The sequence below is a fragment of the Tenebrio molitor genome, chromosome 5 (assembly GCF_963966145.1).
Source record: "Tenebrio molitor chromosome 5, icTenMoli1.1, whole genome shotgun sequence".
NCBI lineage: Eukaryota > Metazoa > Arthropoda > Insecta > Coleoptera > Tenebrionidae > Tenebrio > Tenebrio molitor.
Genome location: NC_091050.1, coordinates 19,415,653 through 19,431,768, shown reverse-complemented (window position 1 = coordinate 19,431,768; position 16,116 = coordinate 19,415,653). Strand labels below are relative to the sequence as shown.

Genomic DNA, 16,116 nt, shown 5'->3' with positions numbered 1-16,116 from the left:
CATTTTATCTTTACTAACAATAACTGAAAATTTCTCAAATGATATTGGGATGAGTTTTGGTATTGATAAGTGTAAAATGCAATCAATATGTCGCGGTCATTACGAACATTTAGAATATATAACTCAAGAAGGAGAAATCATTAAAAATTTAAATAAAGGAGAATTTTATAAATATTTAGGTATTAATCAATCAAATCATATTCAACACTCAATTATAAAAGAAAATTTAGAAAAGCAATTTTATTTAAGAATTAAATCTATTTTAAAATCAAAATTAAACGGTAATAATTTAATTAAAGCAGTTAATACATATGCTGTTCCATTACTGACCTATTCTTTCGGTGTTATAAAATGGTCCAAAACTAATTTACAGAACATAAACATTAAAACTAGAGTTCTTTTTACAAAATTTAGTAAACACCATCCTAAATCTGCTATTGAAAGATTTAATTTACCACGCGAAAACGGTGGTAGGGGTTTTTCAAATCTAGAAATACTGCTAAAAAATCAAATTGCTTCACTAAAAAATTATTTCCTCAATAGAGCTCGTGATAACACCTTTTTCAATGCTTTGGTTTCAGCCGATAAAGGCTACACACCTTTAAATTTAAGTGATAATATAATTTCAGACTTTGTTAAGCCAAATATACCTGACACAATAGCAAATATAAAACAGAAGTCTTTACATGGGAGATACTTTAAAGAACTGGAACAACCAGAAGTTAATATTCAGGCATCTCATGCATGGCTTAAGAAATCAAATATTCACCCTGAGACGGAGGGTTTTATATTTGCAATACAAGATCGTGTTATAAATACAAGAAATTATAAAAAACACATATGCGGTTTACAATCGATAATTGATAAATGTAGGATTTGCGGAACTGAAGGGGAAACAATTGAACACATTATTTCTTCTTGCACCGTTTTGGCTCAAAGCGAATATAAAAAACGACACGATATATTCGCTAAAATTATACACATGAATTTAGCTGTTAAATTCAATTTATTAAAGAATACACAACCACATTATAGTTATACACCAGAAAGTTGTTTGGAAAATGACAGTTACAAGTTATATTTTGATAGAACAATTTTAACTGACATTCATATTAAGCATAACAGACCAGACATTATAATTTTAAATAGGCAACAAAAGCAAGCATATCTTTTGGATATAGCTGTTCCAAATTCACATAATATAACACAGACATATAACACAAAAATTAATAAATATTTAGAGCTGTCCGTTGCTATGAGAAGTCTTTGGTGTTTAGAAAAAATTTCGATTTTACCACTTGTAATTTCAGCAACGGGAATAGTACCGCAATCTCTTTTTAAAAATTTAAAAATTCTGGATTTAGATAACACATTGGTAGTTGAAATTCAAAAAGGTATATTATTATACTCATGTCACATCGTGAGGAAGTTCCTTAACATTGACACAGAACATAATACACAACAAAGTCAAAATGCGGAGGCGAGACGCCGGTAATTATGTTGATAAGCACTGCACTATTACTTGATAGTAATATCCGTAATAGTGTATGTACTCCGGCAAAATTGCCGTGCCGCCGGGTGGAGGTGGGATAGTTGAATTATTATTGTGTTAAAATATCAAGTAGGTAAGTAGGCACGGTTATATTTCTTAAAAACAAAAAATATAACAGTGTCAAATTGATGATACAATAAATTTTTCCTAACCAGTTAGGAAAGATTTTACTTTTCGTAACCAGTTACGAAAAGTGTGACGTTTCCAAACGTCAATTAATTTTGAAAAGTGTCACTTTATATGTCAAAATTAGAAAAAATCGTTTTCTGGTGATTATTTATTAAATATGAAACATTATTTTACTTTTAGTTTTAAATGTGTTACAATTATCCACTGATTAGAGACTGAAGGCCAGTGCTAATTATTGCAAGTGATCCGTCGCTGCGTTTGGCCTTCTTTGTTGTAGTTTTTGAATTACATTTAATTCTGTTGTGTTGTGAATAACGCAGATACGCAAATTTCAAACATTTATCGAAATTCCAAGAAAAATGAGCTGCATTTGGAGAGGTTCAGCTCCAGAACGCATCACTTAATGTTTAGTTGGGTTGGAAAATTTCGGAGTGGAGATCTGAAATCTGAACGCACAAAAGCTCGCCGTCGTAACCAACATCTTGACAAAGACGTCTTCAAAATTATTAAGAAAGTTCTTCCTCGGATATTGCTGAGAAGGGTTGCTGTAAAATGAGCTGTTAACATTGGTGATCTTTTTTTGAAGAAAATACTACTTGCGATGAAAAATTGATTCTCTATGACACCAGCAAATGATCGGTACGGAGCTTGGCTTGATCAAGAAATCACCAGACGAAAATGACGTTGAGAGTAAAATGGGTTTCAACAGAAGTTGTGCTTCCACAATATGGTTGCAGGATAATGATAAACCCCATCACACAAGTAGCCGTCTCAAAAGCGTCCTGTCTTTCTTCAAGGAGCTGGATCACTTCGTAAAAACAAGTGTGCTGTTGCACATCTCTTCGATTTTGATTGAATACTATTGTTAAAAAATAAAATATATTTACTTAAATTTAACTTGCAAGGGCTGTCATTATAGGACTACCTACATAAAATTTTGTACCAAATCAGAGTAAAAGCAACTTCTTGCAAATTCGCTTGGAAATATTTTATCAAGCACACCTTTATACGACGTATGTTTATAAATAATTATGCGTAGATACAAATGTAGCACACTGTGTTTCGGTTCAATTGCCTCCTACGAAGTTTGACGGATGTTTCCGCACCCAGGAGTTTGAACCTATGACACGCCAATTGCGTGTCCGGTAGGGTTTTCTCTTTACGCGTAGGGGTTTCGCACAATGTGGACCGTGATTTCAAAATAAGGATAGATGCTTCAGATTAATGCAAAGATGTATTGGTGTTTCTGGTTCTACATTTGCTTATCAACTAACTTAAAACTAACGAAAATGTACAAAAAGTAAATTTGCACCCCCTCTCCGTCATGGGTAGTACGCTGGTGGTCTTTTGCAAGATGTGACGGAGCCAGATGGCGGGACTTTCCCACTATTGTGAAAGAGACCACCAACGTACCGGCACCGGGGATGATTGTCGACAGGAATATTGGAAGCGGCGTCATAAACTAAATTGGACCGGCCGCTCCAACACACTGAATGTTGCCATTTTTCCATAAGAAACCCAACTGTTTGTCCTATAAAAATATTCATGAATTTATTATACACCAATCTCATGTTGATGTGTGATTTATGATAGGTATAGCTTTTACCGTTGCGAACGGTCATTTCTCAAAGTTGGTTCTATTTGTTATTGTTATTCATTGAACAAATTTTAACTTTACTTTTTTCAATGTTACGACAAATTTATCTTCAAACAAATTCGTACTTTCTTAAATCATTCGCATTTATTTTTATTAGTGTCACTACTGTCACTTGACAAAATTGCCAGTGTTATAAATTAAAATATTGGTTATGTTTACGAGTATTTATCAAATTTAATTTGCGATCTTTTCCCATTCACTGGATATCTTTAGTTATTTGTATTAGTAATAAATTAGTGTGCCCGGATGTGTGGCGCCCGGATCTCTCCTATCGAAGGCACCAATTGATAATAAAAGTGAGATAACTAAAAATAAATATAAATACAATAGGTTGGATTTACAATTATGATGCATAACAAGTGCTAAATATTCAAATTTCTTGCAAAAATGACGTCACCCGCGTCACCAACGAGTCTATGCAAAACACAAACTAGATTCGACTAACAGAATTTAAAAACAACTTTAACGCATTTGTGTGCTACTGTTTTTTAGCTGATTTTATTATTTATCAGTTGAACTTTATTTGATAACACAGTTTTAATTCAGATTTAACGGTCACTATTGCTACTGACAAACTGACAAGACAATGTGACAATGAGACAATTTCTTGAAAAATACGAAGTACAGCATACACTTATATTTATTTTTGAATAAAATTACAACACATTCAGAGTTTCCAGAAAGCTCTAAGGTATTTACTAACATACTAACGTTTGATGTGTCTCGACAAAATGCTTGTAGAGGACACAGTGCGAGAAAATTACTGAAAACCTAGAAAAAGTGTTTTTCATAATACAGCAAGAAGATAACTAACATGTGTTCAATTGAAAAGTTCATCAAATTGGCTTTGATTTTTGTCGCTATGTTTGTCTAACCAACTTAATTTACGATGTTGTTGTCTCTTAAAAAATACAGTCATAGCCAACTTGATGAACAATTCAGTTGAACACTTGTTATAATATTTCATTTTTCAAGTCGTGTTTGTCTTATCGTGGTCAAGATGTTATTATTGAAAATGTTTCATCTCGTGTCGGTTCTATTACTTCTGGTGCCTCTCAAGGTTTCATCCTAGTACCAATTTTATTTCTTAAGCTTGTTTGACACGATGCTAAATTTCGTAGAAAATTTGTTAGAAAATGAGAGAGACCCTCGACAGGACCAATGAACGATCAGGATCATAGTCTGTCTTTGTCAGATCCTGACCGTTCATTGGTCCTCTCTCATTTTCTAACAAATTTTCTACGAAATTTAGCATCGTGTCATACAGCCTTTACATGTACATTTGAATTACTCATTACGTCAAGTCATACGAAAACAATGCCACTGTAGATGACAGCCAGTTATGTTTTTCGCTTATTGTCAGCTTATTGGTCATAAATATCCTTAAAAATATTATACCTACTGTCACTAGAATATTTTAAATTTTAAATTACGTAAAAAGCTTTGTGAAAGTTATTCTTGTCTTCAGTTTAAGGCTAAACAAAGATTGCAAAGAATACAAAATTCGTGTTTTAGGTTAATTGATAAAATAAGAAAATATGAACGTCTCTAACAATATTAATCATCTAAGATGGATAAAATTTATTAAAATCTTTAAATATTTATCATTTCTTTGTATTTATATTGAAAATTTTTGCTCTGTCCTCAGCTCCTTACATGAGACAGACATTTTATTTGAGAAAGAGCTTTCAATGTTTCAGTTCGTCGTGTTGATGAGCTTTCGATGCCAGCTTTTAAAACGTCACTTTTTGAAAGATCGTGCCAAAGTATATAACTCCATAGAATTATTTAGATAGAATTTAACTTTGAATAGCATTGAATAAATAGCTTTCGTATTCTAATACGAAAACTATTTAAAGTCAAATTCGTTATAAAATTAGAATTAAAAACAGTCTTGATTTTAAACGAAATATTATTTCTCTCTAAAATTTAATTTTTTATTTTATTTACTTTTTACTTTCATTCGCATTTTTTTAAGTGTGAACAGCTAATTAGATTTCGCCGCATGATATTTTCTTATTTCTTTAATAAAGGCCAATTATTATAAAAACTGGAACACTGCATCGAAGCAGGATTTATTACGGATATTTCTATCAAGTAACGATAATTTATTTAAAAGCACTTTGTATACATATAATAGTTTAATTTCTGTATGTCCATTTTGTAGTTACAATGGCCGGCAAAAAAATTAGCCATCATTTAAATGCCAGTGTCAAAAAAGCATTAATTACACATTTGGATTTTGACGTAACACAAAAGTGATGGCTAATTTTTTTTTACGGCCATTGTACATGACATCCACGTCAGTGTTTGTTCATAATACATCACGGATTACAAATAATACTAAATAAAATCAAGTAATGAAGCTATGAACTATCGAGTTTACACCGGAAAACGATTTCCTTTGGACGATCACCCATCCAAACCCTGACTGCACCCCACGATGCTTACTTTCACTGGTCGAATGACTAAATGAGTTATAACACCTCGATATTATTATTAGTGTCATAACATAAGTTATGTTCAATGCAATTTAAAAAACTTGAAATCTGAGAAAAACTGTAGGTACAATTTTAAACAAATATAAAGATTGAACATAAAAATTGCAAACATTTTCCATTCATCAAATATTAAAAATTCAAATGTTTTATTGACATCAGCCAAAAATAATAGTTACAACAGTGTGGTTTAAGCAAAACTCTCTGGCCTACTAATGTAACAATAAAAATTTTAAATTCGTGTATTTTTAGAGATGTGAAATCCTTATGCAAATTAAATTGTTTAATTGTTAAATATGCTAATATTTAAAAAGAAAATGATTTTTAATATTAATTTTATAACTCTTTATTTTATTTTCTATAAAGAACATTTTACAAAGTCTTTTGACTAAAATCATAAATCACACCAACAAAGAAACAGTTTACAATCCACTTACTGGTACTTACACTTACAATATTTGGCTGAGGTTATTTAACACCCCACTATAAATTACCCGATGGGGTGCTTTAGGATCTGTTTCTTTGTTGGTGTGATTTATGATTTTAGTCAATATTTCTAGTAGGGGTAAAAATACTATACACTGCTCCCAGAAATTAACGCATCACAACAAATCAGTTCTTATTCGGGAGTGTTTCAAATTGCAATAAGAGTTTTATTGAAAAAAAATAATTCAATAATTAAAAAAAAGAAAAAATTGTTACAACTGCCTATGCAAAATAAATTACAGAATATGGCTCAGTAGCGTATATTTCCACTTCTAGCATGAATAACGGTTTCACACCATCTACCGATGCTGTTAATAGTGGACAGGACATCTGTTTGATCCTGATTGTCCCAAACAGCGATTATCTGCTCACTAATCTCACCCAGCCTAGCTGGAGGTGGCTGAGGGGCCTAGACTCTTGGCCCCATCATGTCCCACGCATTTTCTATCGGGTTAAGGTCCTGACTCCTTGCTGGCCATTGCATAGAAGCAATACCAACTTCGTTCAGATACTCGGACATAATTGTGAGACTGTGCACTGTGCGGTCTTGCATTATCATGCTGGAAGATGAAATTATCCCCGATAAATAGGGCAAATGGTACCACATATTGTTCAAGGATATCTGTTACATAAACTGTTCTATTCATTGTCCCTCTGGGAAAAACATGCAAATCGGTACGAGCCGTAGAACGTACACCATCCCAAACCATAACCGAGCCACTTCCGCAAGGCTGCCTTCCAAGAATATTGCATTGGGCATAGCGTTCATGTGGTCGTCGAATTACTCTTACACGTCTGTCAGATAACTCCAAGCAAAATCTGGACTCATCTGAGAACAGTACTCGTGCCCATTCATTATCATTCCATCTGGCATGGTTTTCGGCAAACTGCAGACGTGCTTGCCGATGAGCTGCTGTTAATAAGGGTCCAGCATCAGGGCATCGGATGTGCAAGTTGTTTTCTAGAAGACGTTGGCGAATGGTTTCGAGGCCAATTCGAACGTTAGTTCCTCGGGCTAGACGTTGGGTATTGGGGAAGCTTTTCCTGATAGCGAGCAATCTTAGATATCTGTCCTGTGCTGGTGTTGTGGCCCGATGTCTTCCTTGTCCAGGACGCTTAACATGGTCTCCAGTCTCCCTGTCACGTTGCATGACCCGAGAAATGGTAGATTGCGCAACATGAAGCCTTTATGCCAACGCAGGATGGGAATATCCTTCGCCTGCTAATGTAACCATTTCAACACACTCATCACGGCTCAAATTGCGAGAAACTCAGTTCATTGTGACCAAAACTTATGATTTTTTACAAATCGCCAGCAGGATAATACAAATTATGATACAGTTCGATCAAAAACGACAACCGTTTACTGTACGTGTTATTGGGTAGTATGCATAAGAATAAGCATTTGCTTATACTATATATTTGTCTTTTTCTATCTAATAGAGTCCATGTATTTCTATCTCTCACTAATAAGTAAAAGCATTTGCTAATGGTTTATGCATATGACCCAATATCTTATCTTTTAATATGGCTTTTTTTAACAATCAATAAGTAAAGACAAGCTATCTACGAGTATTTTAGTTTTTGCACGTACTTTTTTAACAAATCACAGCATCCATGTTTGGAGGTTTTTGTAAACTTTTCGTTTATTACAGAAAATGTTAATGATGCGTTAATTTCTGGGAGCAGTGCAATTATAAAGTGAAATTTGATTTTTTTGCAAGATTTGAACAGACAGATAATTTCTTTTTAACATCTACTGTAGTAATAGCTCACAATGAACACATCTCTACATGATTTATTTAAGGGAAAGTTTAACTCATACACATTAAGTCTTGATTTCACCATAAATCAATCAAATATGGTTTTACTTAAGTGTTTTATACAGGTAAATTTTGAAACATTTCGACTTCCTTGGCTCTTCCTCGATGAATGTTTCCTCCCTCATTTGGTGTATTGTTGGTTACCGCATTCCCTCGGATTGAAAAATACGAAACAAAAATACATAATGAGAAAAGAAATGTTTATTTGCCTTATGTTGTGTTTTGTTTATAATTTAGCTTAATGAGGTTCTAACGAGAGGCCGCACCTTTCGGAGGATTTCAAAATGAAATTAAAACCATTGAGGACACTTCACTTAAATTTTATTTAACATGGTGTATGGTGGTGTTTGGTCCCAACAAACAGTGTGAATAAATAAATGAATTTAATAAAGTCTTTTGGTGGATGTTTTTGTGAATGGAATTTGATTCACGGCCTGTGAATTGAATTATGACTCATGTATAAATGGCTGGGCAACTACTGAAGTTTCTGGCGCGAACTCAAAAAACTGACAGAAAAAATTACTCGTCCTACGGACTCGTAATTTTTTCAGAGGCAGCTGTTTTCGTTAAATTGCCAGGCAACAAAATTCTCATTGAAATGGCAAGTTTACTTCGACAAAAAAAAGCTCTTGTGTAATTATAAGTGATAAAATTTTCGATTCAAAATTTTTTCCAAGGTTCATTGAATTTTTTCATCAAAAGCTTTACAATAATTTTTGAATTTCCAAAAAGACAGCAACGAAGAAAATAGTTAAGTTTCGGAATCCAAAGGCAATGACGTAACAGAAATAAAGCCATATGAGATTTTATGTTTCCGATATTTTTCACTAACAAGTCGAATTTTCCCAAAATTGTTTGGAAAAAATCAGGCATTCATCTTCAAATAATGGCGAACCAAGTAAAGATAAATTTTTTGCAGAGGTTTGTCTGGAAAAAGAGATTTAAATTTCTTCAAAATGTCGATTTTGCGTTCTTCTGAAAGATGAGAAAAGAGGAATAATTCAATGATAATCCAAGTTCATCGAATTCAACTATAATGGTTTCCAAATCCTTTAAAACACTTTCAGCTGAACCTCCTCAAGTACCATCCAGATACCAAACATTAAGATGCGACGAAAGTCTTTCAATTATTATCGGGTGAATTAATAAGCTGAATATAGTAGGACCAAGGGGGTCGCCTTGTTGACAACCAACTTGGGAATAAATTAAACTTCCATTATGCAGGAGAAAAGTAACATTGCCATAAATAAGGATAAATCAGGGGAATCTTGTTGAGAACCATTAACTGCAGGGAGTCACGTTCAACAGAACGTTCTCAGACAGCAAACGTTGGCTAGCATCGCATGAACATTTACCAATTAAATCCTTTAGATGTTGAGGTCTTAACTCATCTAAACCAGCTGAAGAACTATTCGGAAAAGACATTTGGTGGTTCAGGTAGATTAAGTGTCCTAGAAGGAGGAGGATGTTTTTATTCTAATTGAGCAAAAGTATCTGAATTGTTTGCTGCAAAAACATCTGACGAAGAAAGTACATAAACGAATAGCTCCACGGATATCACCATCACTAATTTTATTCTCTGCTGTTTTGTAAACGGAAAATTTTAGATTTTTTTTAAATAAATGTATTAGGAACTTCATGATGAGAGATGTTTTCCTTTACTTTAGAGGTCAAAGATTTGTCCTTTAAATTTTTAGTTGAAATATTCAAAATCCTATAAGAAAATAGAAAAACTTCTTCCCAAGCGTTCATCGTATTAAGCATTGATCACGGAAGATAGTTTGTTTGGAACTTATGCTTATCGTATTAGTATTAGAGAACAAGCATTTGTTTCACTTGAGTGCACAGAACGAAATAATTACTGTGAAATAATTGTTTATATATGTAATATTAAAAAAAAAATTTTTTTCAGAACTTTAAATCTAAATTCAGCACCAGACCACCCAAGCGTGTGTGAAAGTGCGATGAAAATTTGATGCGAATGTAATAAAGGAAAGTTTTCAGTGTGGCGAATTTATATCGGCATTAAATTCTTATCCCAAAATTTAGGTTCGTCCAGCTTTTATCACGTATATAAAAAAGAAACAATAAAAGGTGAACAATTAACATAAACTTTCTTTTACCAATTGTTAATTACAGCTGTCGAAGTGAGACTTGTTAGTTTCGATTAGCTTGAGAAAAACAATAATGCAAACGATGTCCGAGGTGGAACGAATGTTTAATGTAAGTCACAAGGCCTGTCTGTCATTATTATTCCAATAAGCTTGCGTCCAAGAGTGAGGAAAAACCATCACTCTTTAGATTTTAGAAATGCATTATTGTTCAGTGTCCTCAAAAGAAAAATCGTTTCGTGACACTACACCCATTAAGCATTATCATAATTACATTGTGACAATTGCAGTTTCCTTAACATAATTTCTATAATTCAAATATCCATTGCCAACGGCGGTGTCATCTTCATTATTGTAGTTAAAGAGCAATTTGCGCCAATTAAAATTTCTTCTGCATAGCACGCGCCGTTAAATCTAATTGAATTATTAGTTCATGCTGGCATTGAAATGTTTTATTTGAATTGTTTGAAGATCGATTGTGCAAGAGTTGCGTCGATATGTGAAATCGTGACACGTTCGACGGCCACAACAATAATTACACGTTGTAAATGAATATTTAAAATGTATTCTATAAAATGATCAGTACTAAAGTGTGATCCGAATGTAAAGTAAATGGACACGGTTTATTTTTCGTTTTGAGGTTAATGTATTTCTGCGAAGTAATTGTGATGGTCGTTCGATATCGGCGATTTCTCCCCAAAAATGTGGTTTCAGAGTTTAGCGGAAATTTGCTTTGATTTGTCCATCCAAAAATTAGTGTAGGTAAATACATTTTTGCACATTCTAGAATAAAAGCTCAATTTACCTAATAATTCTGATTTTTGAGGACCGCTAAGGGGATATATTCAAAAGTACCAAGAGTTTAAACGAACAATAAACAGTGTTACCATAACTATTTTTAATTTTTTTTTTTTGTTCGACACTGTCAGAATTTGAGAATTTTCTCCTGTGTGAACCGTAGAGGGTGTGAACGGATTTTGATAAATGTCACAACTTGTTAAAACGAAACGTCAAGCTAATTTTAAAGATTTTAAGGGATTTGGAGCCTTTAAGGGGCCCGCCGAACAAAAAAACCTTGTATTCAACTCGTTCGTGTGTAAATTGGGCTTTTTTGGCACTCGTGGGTCTTTAAAACACTCGTTTCACTCGCGTTTTAAACTGGTCCACTCATGACAAAAAAAGCCCAATTTACACACGAACTCGTTAAATAAACTACTACACTGTTTAGAAATAGGTTGCTAAACGACGTGGTTCTCAAACGACATTCATAAAATATTGAACCAATGATAATTATTTTATACAAATTTATGTTGAAACCGGTGCGATGATCTTACAATCGTAGATAAAATGTTGCAAGACACACGTGTAAAAAGTTCCTTTTTTGCACTTCCTCGTACGTCGGTCGTATTTTAAACCCGTTCGTGCAATAAAGGACCTAGCTTTTTACACATACAGAGTGTCCCAGAGTTGCGAAAAAGCTCCATATCTTATTTGTTATTAAAGATATCAACTTTTTCTGTTTTCTAGATGATAGCTACGCTTCTACTGCATATTCGGAAAATATTGCGGTATATATACAGAGTGTCCCAATATTATAAAAACACTAAAGTTATGTTTTTTTAAATGGAAACTACCCAGTTTGATTTTATTTTTGAACTCTATGCTAAATTATTAATCAAATTTATACAGGTCGTTTTTATTTATCTGCCATCTTTGATCAGTGGCGCTTTTTTTACCAGAATTTCGAATTGCAGGGGTCCCTTCGAAAATTCGTACCTTCCAAATCGTTGCACATAAATTAAAATGATTGACGCTGTTTGATTTCTGAATGTTTGCTACATCTGCTGAGTGTTTACTTAACAATCTGCTTAGTCGCATATGCCTACTGAGATTTTTTAAACATAACGAATTATAAATGTCAAAAACTCATTTTTTTCAAATGGCACCCCGTATTTATTATTGCACTGGTCGAAAGCTTTTTTGACAAGCTTTTGAACAATATAAGGTTTGTATAATCGAATCTGAAAATATAGGGTGCTATCCTAAAATCGCTAAATTTGATGCAATTTTTCCGTTAAAAAGACAATACAAAAATCTAGTAGACCTAACAAAAGATAATCACACAATATGGTCACTTTATAAAGATGAATCAACCAATAAAACAGTGTTTAACAATTAAACATTTCATTATTTTAGTGATTTTAAGATAGCACCCTAAATAGTGCAGGGGTCCCTTCGAAAATTCGTACCATCCAAATCGTTGCACATAAATTAAAATAATTGACACTATTTGATTCCTGAATGTTTGCCGCATCTGTCAAGTGTTTACTCATTAACGTGCTTAGTCGCATATGCCTACTGCGATTTTTTAAATATAACAAACTAAAAATGTCAAAAACTCATTTTTTTCAAATGGCACCCTGCATTTATTATTGCACTGGTCGAAAGCTTTTTTGACAAGCTTTCCAACTGTATATGGTTTGTATAGCCGAATGTGAAAATCTAGGGTGCTATCTTAAAAATACTAAAAATCACTAAAATAATTAAATGTTTAATTGTTAAACACTGTTTTGTTGGTTGATTCATCTTTATGGAGTGACCATATTGTGTGATTATCTTTTGTTAGGCCTACTAGATTTTTGTATTGTCTTTTTAACGGAAAAATTGCACCAAATTTAGCGACTTTAGGATAGCACCCTAGATTTTCAGATTCGACTATACAAAAGCTTGTCAAAAAAGCTTTCCACCAGTGCAATAATAAATACGGGGTGCCATTTGAAAAAAATGAGTTTTTGACACTTTTAGTTCGTTATGTTTAAAAAATCGCAGTAGGCATATGCGACTAAACAGGTTGTTGAGTAAACACTCAGCAGATGCAGCAAACATTCAGAAATCAAACAGCGTCAATCATTTTAATTGTGTGCAACGATTTGGAAGGTACGAATTTTCGAAGGGACCCCTGCAATTCGAAATTCTGGTAAAAAAAGCGCCACTGATCAAAAGCGATGGCAGATAAGTAAAAACGACCTGTATAAATTTGATTCATAATTTAGCATAGAGTTCAAAAATAAAATCAAACTGTGTAGTTTCCATTTAAAAAAACATAACTTTAGTGTTTTTATAATATTGGGACACTCTGTATATATACCGCAATATTTTTCGAATATGCAGTAGAAGCGTAGCTATCATCTAGAATAAAGAAAAAGTTGATATCTTTAATAACAAACAAGTTATGGAGCTTTTTCGCAACTCTGGGACACCCTGTATATCTTAAATAACTATTTTTCTAGTTTTATAACACGTAGTAGGGGTTTATTTAAGTGTTTTTTATTTTCCTTCAGTGTGCTTCTCATTTTACAGCCTCATAAAACTCTTTTTCATACAACTTTCTTGATTTTGATGGCATTGGTTTTACATTTGCTTTGTCCATTATATTTTTGTCTTCTCACAAAATACAATAAAATAAATACAGGGTGACTGACGAAAAACCTTTGACGCTGTATCTTACTTATTCTTTATCCGATTTGAATAAATGACACATCAAATGAAATAGTTCGAAAAACACTTCATTATTATTCTATTCGATATTTTTTTCGAGATCTATTTTTTGACAGACGATAGCCAACTTTTTTTTTCAAATTACACTCTATATATTTTTTTATTCGTTCTTATAAAGAATCTTCTTCTGAATATTTTTACATTAAAAGAAAAATCAAAAAATGTATTTTAAATGAAAAAAATTTAAAATCAAAAGTCAAATAATCAAATTTGTAAACAATACAAAATCTATTCTAGCTGCTCAAAATTTCCTCAATGCTGTTGCAAACACTGTCGATACCTTCTAGAAATGCCCACCTTTGAATTCAGTAAAAAATTTCGGGGTTTTTCCTGACATACTCGCACTATCTTTTTTCTTAACTCTTTTTGGGTACCTGATAGGGTCAAATAAACATTGTCTCGAAAGTTTCGAATGAATATAAAGAAATCCAATGGATTCAAATCTGGGGATCTAGCGGGCCATCGAAAAAAATTATTTAAATGATTTAAAAATACAAAAATCATGCGTGCATTATGTGGTATGGCGCCATCCTGATGAGACACGACTCTATTCAACATTGCTAATGGTATCTCATCCGGGTGGAGGTGGGAGGTGGGATACGAAAAAATATGATATTTTGTTTGATTGAGACTGCTATCAATAAAAAAGGGACCCACTAGTCCATTCTATCTCCAAAAATGCCACACCACACGTTAACACTAAATCGTCTTTGGAAATTTTCTTCCACAGCAACATTATTATTATTATTATCAAACTGTTTTGATAAATGAATATTCAGAGCTTACTTAGTCATTTCGAGCATTTAGAACAAACTTCTCTCTTGTTTATTTTGGTCACTTAATTTTTAAATTTTGTACATTTACTCTTTAATTTCTTGACTTTTGTTTAATTTTATTTAGTTGGGATTGAAGTGTTTTCAAAATTATTTCATTTGATATGTCATTTATTCAAATCGGATAAAAAATAAGCAAGATACAGCATCAAAGGTTTTTCATCAGTCACCCTATATATCTGGTGTTCATTTAAATTTGTCCCCAAAGTTGACGTTGAAGACCCGATTGCGAACGCACCACGGATTACAGATCACGGATCAGTCACAGATGATCAGCTGTTTAAACCTAACCTCACTTTTTGCGTTGTTTGTGTTTTTGCTATGCAGACTGACGAGTGGAGTGTTCACAATCGACTCTTCAACGCCAACTTTGAGGATAAATTTAAATGAACACCCGATATATTTGAGGAACAAAAAGTTTTAAAGCTTTATCTTATTTTTAAATCTGACTGCCTATACAGAGCGTCCCAGAACTCGCTCCCCAGAAAACAGAGCAGAAATCTTCATAAAAGGACAAATAAATAATCCCAAAGAAAAATTTTTCTAGCTTGTACGGTATTCAAGAAAATTACATTTTAATTCGGCCAATCAAAACGTTTTAGGCCATCCAGGTGTATTTCCCGTAATTGCTGCAAGGTTGCATATTTTATTATGTCTTCAATAAACTGGCTATGAAACTTTTCAGAACCATCAGTGTCAAAATTTCATTCAAATCCCTTCAAATCGCTTTAGTATAGCCGTGATGACCGTGCTCTTTCATCACGTATTCTGCAGCGGATTATGTGGAAATGTTGATAATTTACGGAGAATGTGGAAATGAAGAAAATCCACATGCTCTATTTTCAAGAACGTTTCAGGAACGATTTAATATACATTTGTGCACTGCTCTATTAGGAAATTGTATGGTATGTCTTCAATAGAAATTAGTTTACATGTCAGCTAACTTGCCTCTTTACGTATCACTAATGCCAACAAAGATTAAAAACCCTTTCTGCTCTTGCCCTTTTGACTCTCACTCTAGGTAACCATGCCTACAATTGACACTAACATCATTTTATATTTATAATTTCTTCTTTATAATGTAACAGCTATCTACGTAATAACGTTAAAGTCATGAGTGAATGGGTAATGTTACTTATAATCATTGAAAATAGTTTTAAAAAAAGAACCTTAAATATTTAATGTCTCTATACGACGATGGGAAATAGTTTTCCCAATTAAGGTAAAAATAAACATAACATAACATTTATATTTTTTTGATCTTAGTTTCATTCATATTAACAAAAATTTATGAATATTCATTTTGTTAACCGTAACGTTAACGACAATCTACCGATCTCAGACAATAATTGGAATCGTTGCCGAACAATTGTCTTCGATTAGTACATTGTCCTTACCATTCTTGATACTTAATATAGGTACTATAATATGTATTCGAAATGAACTAATTAATGAAATCCTTGCATTAC

General features: G+C 33.0%; 1 long non-coding RNA gene across 1 annotated transcript; it reads right to left on the bottom strand.

Annotated features, from left to right (window-relative positions):
• Nucleotides 1-1,602: 1,602 nt before the first annotated feature.
• Nucleotides 1,603-2,733, bottom strand: LOC138131718 (uncharacterized). Its single transcript, XR_011159880.1, has 3 exons — nt 2,611-2,733; nt 2,278-2,540; nt 1,603-2,226 (listed from the first exon to the last, which is right to left on the bottom strand). It is a non-coding gene; the product is annotated as an uncharacterized lncRNA (long non-coding RNA).
• Nucleotides 2,734-16,116: the final 13,383 nt, after the last annotated feature.